A 7,824-nucleotide genomic window follows, 5' to 3' on the forward strand; every position below is an offset into this window, starting at 1 on the left:
ATCATCAAATTGATAACTTACAGGTATAGTATTCCCTCACTTCCCTCATAATATCCATAGAATTTCAGTGATATATCATTCTTATTTTTGATATGGATAACCTGTTCCGCCTAGAAGTTTATCCATTTTATCGATCTTGATGAAACAGCTTTTGATTTCACTGATTTTCTCAATTGTTTTTCTGTTTTTACAGATTATATTGTTCTCCATTTTGTTTTTTGTTATTTCTTTTCTTCTACTACTATATGGATTTGTCTTCTTTTCTACATTCTCAAAGTGCAAGTAGCTAAGACCATTGATTTGGACCTTTCTTCTTATTCAATACAAGTTAAACTTCATAATATGTTTAATATATATTACACATAATACATTATATCCCATATATGAGAAACTTCATATATGCATTTACATATTGTGGAAACTTCATATATGCATTTACAGATAGTGGATATATACGCACATAATACAAGCACACACAATGCTTATTTGTGTTGCATAAGAAAGATCTCAAATTAATGACCTCAGGTGCTTCCACCTTAAAAAGTTAGAAAAAAGTAAATTAAACTCAAAAGTAAGTAGAAAAAAGGAGTAAGGATCAAAATGGAAAACAATGAAATCAATGAGTATTATATGTATTTCATATTTCCTATATCTAAATTTCTTACAAGTAAATGTCCCATAAATTCTGTTTTCATTAACCCAAAGTTCAAAATACTTTCTAATTTCCTCTTCTAACTCTTCTTTGAAGCATCCATTATGTAGAAGTATATTCAGTTTCCAACTATTAGGGATTTTTTAGATACTTCTGTTACTGATTTTTAATTTAACTAAATTTAAACCGCTTATGGTGGGAGAAAATATATGACTTCAATCCTTTTACATTTATTAAGGTTTGTTTTATAATCAAGAATGTGATTTACCTTTGTAAATATATTCATTCATCTGCCCTTGGAAAGAATGTATATTCCACTGTTTTATTTGGGGAGGAGGGTGCAGAAGATATTTTATAAATGTCAATTTATTTAGGGTTAAGTCTATTACATCTTTGCTCCTTTGCCATTTCCTGTTTTATCAATTATTAAAAGGATGCTAAAACCTCTGATTATAACTGTGGATCTATTTATCCTTCCACGTCTATCAGATTTTGCTTAAAATATTTTGCAAATCTGTAACTAACCTAAGTTTAGGATTGTTAAATCCTCTTGATAAACTGATCTCTATCAATAGGAAAAAAATCTTTATCACTGGTATTCCTGGCTCTGAAAGCTACTTCATCTGGCTGTCACAGCACTGCAGCCTTGTGAATAATTTTACCATTCTATATCTTTTCCCATTCTTTTTGTTTATCTATTTGTCTCTGAATCTAACATGTTTCCTTTATAGGCAGCATGATTGGATCTTATTTTTATCTTATCCAGAAATCTCTGCCTTTAAATGGGGTGTTTTAGACCATTTATATTTTCTGGGATCATCAACGTTTATAAAACTTTTAGTCAGCGTACTTTTCAGTAATAGTACATATAGGAATCTTCCAATAATATATACTTTACTTCCTTTTCATAGCCTTTTTAGGCTGTGATTGTCATATATTTTAAATATGTTATAAATCCCACAATACATTTGATGTTATTTTTGTATAAATTCAATATCTTTTAGAGATTTACATAAAGAAAAATATCTTGTATACATATCCAAGTAGTCAACATTTCCTGTCCTTCATCCCCCTAGGTAGATCCAGATTTCCATCAGACATCAGAACACCTCTTGTGGTGCAGGTCTGCTGGAGAGGAAATCTTTCAGCTTTGTTTATCTGGAACGTCCTTATTTCTTCACTGTTTCTTATAGCTACTTTTACCAAGTATACAACTCTACATTGAGTTTTTTTGCTTTTAAAACTAAAATTAATGTTCTACTATTTTCTCTGTTGCCTCATTTAAGGAGAAATCTGCTATCATCCTTACCTTTGTTCCTCCATAAAACGTCCTTTGTCTCTGACTGCTTTGAGGATTTCATTTTAACACTGATCTAGAGCATTCTGGTTATGATTCATGAGGCTTGGTGTAGTTTTCTTCATGCCTCCTGTGCTCAGCGTTTGATGAGCTTCTTACATTGGTAGGTTCCCATCACATTTGGAAATTTTTTAATCATTCTTAAAATTGTTTTCTGTTCTTTTCCCACTTTCCTTTTAGAGCCTCCAATTCCATGTGTGCTAGAGACTACTTGAAATTCTCCTAAAGCTTACAGGGGCTTGCTTTTTTTTTGAGACAGAGGCTCACTCTGTCGCCAGGCTGGAGTGCAGTGGTGCAATCTCGGCTCACTGCAGCCTCCGCCTCCCATGTTCAAGTGATTCTCCTGCCTCAGCCTCCCGAGTAGCTGGGACTACAGGTACCTGCCACCATGTCCGGCTAGTTTTTGTATTTTTAGTACAGACAGGGTTTCACCATGTTGGCCAAGATAATCTCGATCTCTAGACCTCGTGATCCACCCGCCTTGGCCTCCCAAAGTTTTGGGATTACAGGCATGAGCCACTGCACCCAGCACAAGGGCTTGCTTATTTTTCAAATATGCTTTTTCTCTGTTTCATTTGGATGGCTTCTATTACTATGTGTTCAAGTTCACTAAACTTTTTCTTCTGCAATGTTTAAACTACCATCGGTTCTTGCCCTATGTGTTATTCTTTCTTCGGGAGTGGGGAGACAGGGTCTCACTCCGTCACCCCGGCTGCAGTGCAGAAGTGCAATCTTGGCTCACTGAAACATCCACCTCCCAGGCTCAAGTGATCCTCCCACCTCAGCCTCCCAAGTAGCTAGGATTACAGGCATGCACCAACACACCCAGCTAATTTTTTTGTTGTTGCATTTTTGCTACAGACGAGGTTTCACCATGTTGCCCAGGCTGGTCTCAAACTCCTGAGCTCAGGAGATCCACCTGCCTTGGCCTCCCAAAGTGCAGGGATTACAGGTGTGAGACACCAAAGGCTGGCCATGTATTTTTCATCTCAAGCATTATAGTTTTCATTTCATTTCTAGAAATCTGATTTCTATCTTTTCTGTTATACTGAATTTTGATTTGGGTTCTTTTTTTAAATCTTCTGTGTCTCTAATTAAGTTTTAGAACATATAGAACCCAATTTTAATACTGTTTTCAATGAACTTGTCAGTTAATTCTACTATCTATGGCAATTCTGAGTCCATTTCAATTTCCTGGTTAGTCTCTTTGAGAAAGCTCTTGTTTTCCCACATGTCTGTAAGTCTGGTAATATTTCAATGGATGGAAGACTGAGAGTTTTACTTGGTTGGATGTTGGGTACTTTTGGCTTCCTGTAAGTATTTTTGTGCTTTGCTCTAGAATGCACTTAAGTCTCTTGAAAACAATGTGACACTTTCAGGTCTTGCTTCTATGATTTGTTAGGCAAATCTGAAGCAGTGCTCAGTTTGGGGAACATTACTCCTCACTACGGAGAAAAGACCTTTCTGAACACTCTACCCAATACTCTGAACTATGAGTTTTTCCACTCTGGCTGACAGGATCAGTCCTTTTCCAGGCCCTACGTGAGTACTGTGTACTGTTACCTCTGATTCTTTTTAAAAGTTATTTCACTCATTTCCTCATATACATGAGCTGATTAGTACTTTGCTGAACATTCATGGAGGCCCCTTTATAGATCTCCAGACCTCTCTCTCTGTTTGCATCTATCTCTTGCAAGCCAACAGCACCTCTCAATCCCCACAGCTTCAAGTTCTAAGAAAGAACTGCCAAAAGGCCTTGAGCCAGCTTCCTCCACCACCCCAATTAAAATATCCAGCCCAGTCATGGCAGTCTAGAAGAGTGGAGTACAACGCCCACCTAGCTCATTGAGAACAGATTCCAAAATAAACCAAGAAGACCAGAGACTACTGCCCCAACCCAGATCCCTGATCATTAAGTACAGTGTCATCCATCCAGAGAAAAGAAAAACACTGCTGTAGCCTCCAGATCCCAAATAATGGAGTAGGACACTCACCTAGGGCCAGCTGTCAGGACAGGACAGAGAGTTCCAAAACTCTCCTCCAGAAAACTCACTTTGTTCAGAACAGGGTGTGGGTGAGTGCAAGCCTGAGGTCACCCTCAAAAAGGATGGAAATTCAATGATAACCAATTAAGAAGAGGGTGGCAGTTCTATGACAGAAACAAGTTAATCCACAGACCAACTGAAAGTTTACTGGAGAGAGCAAGGGAAAGAGATGGCTAAGAAGAGACATCCAGGGCAATTAGATGTGTTCCCATCTACCAGAGACACTCATACAAATGCGTACACAGATTCTCCACAGTAATGATTTTTAAATTTATGTTTTCTAGCAGGTGACTTTCAGAATGGCAACATAAAAAGCAAACTCAAAGCCTCAAAGACAACCCTCTAGAAAGAACCCAAATTTAACAAGAGCAAACTAAGAGCAACATATGGTCCAGGACAGTGTTGAAAACAACAGAGCAGTATGTCAGCAATCAGTAGAGGCTATCAGCAAGGTGTAACACCAACAGAGGCAGACAGGCTAACACAGCCATCACAGAAAGAGACATTCAAAGACAGCAATGTTAACACCACTGCCATCCTAAAGACAGTGTGCATTTCTAAGGAGGAGCCCTCTGACAAGCAACATCAATGAGAACCCAATGGGAGTGAAAAAGCTTCTCTCAAATAGTACAATCAAGTCACCTAATAAGAAACAACAACAAGCCTAGAGAGAATAGAGGAACCACTATCTAGAGAAAGCACAAAGTATTCTCTAAAATGTCTATTCTTCAACAAAAAAATTACAAGACATACAAACAAACGGGAGACTGTCACCTATATACAGGAAAAATGGTAGGCAACAGCAACTGCCCTTGAGAAGATCTGGATATCAGACTTAGCTGACCTCAAAGCAGCTATTATAAATATGTTCAGGCCGGGCACAGTGGCTCACACCAGTGCCAGTACTCCCAGTACTTTGGGAGGTCGAGGCAGGTAGGTCACCTGAGGTCAGGAGTTCAAGACCAACCTGGCCAACATGGTGAAACCCTGTCTCTACTAAAAATATAAAAATTAGCTGGGTGTGGTGGCAGGCACTTGTAATCCCAGTTACTCTGGAGGCTGAGGCAAGAGAATGGCTTGAACCTGGGAGGCGGAGGCTGCAGTGAGCTGAGATCATGCCTCTGAACTCCAGCCTGGGAGACAGAGCGAGACCATATCAAAATAAAAAATAAAAATAAAAATAAAAACAAATATGCTCACAAAGAAACACTACTCAGAAAAGGAAGGTATGATGATGCCTCATCAAACAGAAAAATATCAGTAAGAAGACAGAAAAGAATACAATGAAAATTCTGGATTCAAATATTATAAATGCAATGGAAAACTCACTAGAATGACTCACCAAAAGATTGGGCTGGGCGGGGTGGTTCACGCCTGTAATCCCAGCACTTTGGGAGGCCGAGGCAGGTAAATCACCTGAGGTCAGGAGTTTGAGACCAGCCTGACCAACATGGTGAAACCCTGTCTCTACTAAAAATACAAAAAAAATGAGCATGGTAGCTCACGTGCCTGTAATCCCAGCTACTCTGGAGGTTGAGGCAAGAGAATTGCTTGAACCCGAGAGGCGGAGGTTACAGTGAGCCAAGATAGTGCCACTGCACTGCAGCATGGGCAAAAGGAGCAAAACTTCATCTCAAAAAAAAAAAAAGAAAAGAAAAAAATAGAAAAAAAGGTTGTAGCTGGCAAAATAATCAGTAAACTTGAAGATGGCTCAATAGAGATTAAGTAATCTAAAGAACAGAGAGAAATAAGAGTGATGAAAAATGAAGAAACCCTCAAAAAAATGAGGAACACCATTAACTACACCAATATATTCATAACAGAAGTACCAGAAGGAGTAGAGAAATAATCAAGTAGCAGAAAAAATATTCAAACAAATGAATGGCTATGCTCACTTTGCAACACATATACTAAAACTGGAACAACACCAAGAAGATTAGCATAGCAGCTACACAAGAATGACACACAAGTTCGTGAAGTTTTCCATTATTAAAAAAAAAAAGACGCCAAAAACTTGCAAATCTGTTGACGAAGAGAAAATCTTGAAAGCATCAAGAGAAATACAATTCCTCACATGCAACGGAATGTCCTAAGATTAACATATGGCTTGTCATCAGAGACAGTAGAGGTTAGAAGGAGGCAGGATGACATATTCAGTGTACTGAAAAAAAAATTTTTTAATAACCTGTCCCCTAAAATAGCAGAACTATTTGCAAAACAGAGGGTGAAAATTTAAAATCCTCAAATTAAAAAACAAATAGAAACCAAAAAAACTTGAGAATCCACTGCTAGTAGATTAACCATAAAAGAAAGAAAAGAACTTCTTTAGGGTGAAAACAAGAGATTCCAAACACTAGTTCAAATCCACAATTATTGTGGGTAAAGGCAGTGATACGAGAGAGTAAAAGAGGCACATTTTTCTTTCTTTTCCTACCCAATTTAATAAGCAAATATGTATAAGTCAATGTTTATAACTGTATTGTTGGACCTATAACATATAGAAACGCAATATATTTAACAATAAGGCAGGCCAGGCACGGTGGCTCACACCAGTAATCCCAACACTTTGCGAGTCTGAAGCAGGAGATCAGTTAAGCCCAGGAGGTCAAGATCAGCTTAGGCAACATGCTGAGACCCCATCTCTAAAAAATAAAATTGGTTTAATTAGCCGGGCATAGTGGCACACACATATAGTCTCAGCTACTCAGGAGGCTGAGGTGGGAGTATTGTTTGAGTCCAGGAGGCTGAGGCTGCAATGAGCTGTGATCCTACCACTGCACTCCAGCCTCACAATGACTCAGAGAGACTCTGTTTCAAAAATAAATAAATACATTTATAAACAAGGAAACAAATAATAAAGCAAAAAAAAAAAAAGAATAAAGCAAAAAAATAAACAGAGTGGCTGGGTGTGGTGGCTCACGCCTGTAATCTCAGCACTTTAGGAGGCCCAGGTAGGCAGCTCACCTGTGGTCAGGAGTTAGAGACCAGACCGGCTAACATGGCGAAACCACGTCTCTACTAAAAACACAAAAATGAGCTGGGTGTGTTGGCGCATGCCTGTAATCCCAGCTACTCGGGAGGCTGAGACAGGAGAATCGCTTGAACCCAGTAGACGGAGGTTACAGTGAACCCAGATCATGCCACTGCACTCCAGTCTGGGCGACAAAGCGAGACTCCATCTCAGGGGGAAAAAAAAAGAGGAACAAATCTGTGCTGGAGTAAGGAAATTACACTAGATGGTAACTCAGAATCCACACAAACAAATGAATTAAAGCAGAAATGATGAATAAGAAGGTTAGTATAACAAACTCTATGAATAGATACTCCCTATCTTTCTTTCAGCTTCTTCAAAAGGTATCAACACATGAACACAGGGAAGGGAACAATACACACTGGAGCCTGTTGAGGGGTGGAGGGCGAGGGGAGGAAACTTAAGAGGATGGGTCAACCACCATGGCACACATAAACCTATGCAACAAACCTCCACGTTCTGCACATGTATCACAGAACTTGAAGTTAAAAAAGAAAAAAAAAAAAAAGACATCAGATGACATAAAGTAACAATTACAGATTGAGTATCCCTTATCTGAAATGCTTGGCATCAAAAGTGTTTCTGACTTTAGATTTTTTCCAAATTTTGGAATGTTTACATTATACTTACTGGTTGAGCTTCCCAAATCCGGAAATCTAAAATCTGAATTACTCCAACAAGCATTTCCTTTGAGCATGTTGAGCATGTTGGCACTCAGTTTCAGATTTTGGAGCATTTG

The 7,824-nt window shown here is 38.6% G+C and overlaps 1 non-coding gene across 1 annotated transcript; it reads left to right on the top strand.

The window, feature by feature from the left end:
• The first annotated feature begins 5,941 nt into the window (after positions 1 to 5,941).
• LOC115900544 lies at positions 5,942 to 6,047 on the top strand. The gene has a single exon (XR_004060226.1). It is a non-coding gene; the product is annotated as a U6 spliceosomal RNA (small nuclear RNA).
• Positions 6,048 to 7,824: the final 1,777 nt, after the last annotated feature.

Source organism: Rhinopithecus roxellana, chromosome 11 (genome assembly GCF_007565055.1).
Source record: "Rhinopithecus roxellana isolate Shanxi Qingling chromosome 11, ASM756505v1, whole genome shotgun sequence".
Classification (NCBI taxonomy): domain Eukaryota; kingdom Metazoa; phylum Chordata; class Mammalia; order Primates; family Cercopithecidae; genus Rhinopithecus; species Rhinopithecus roxellana.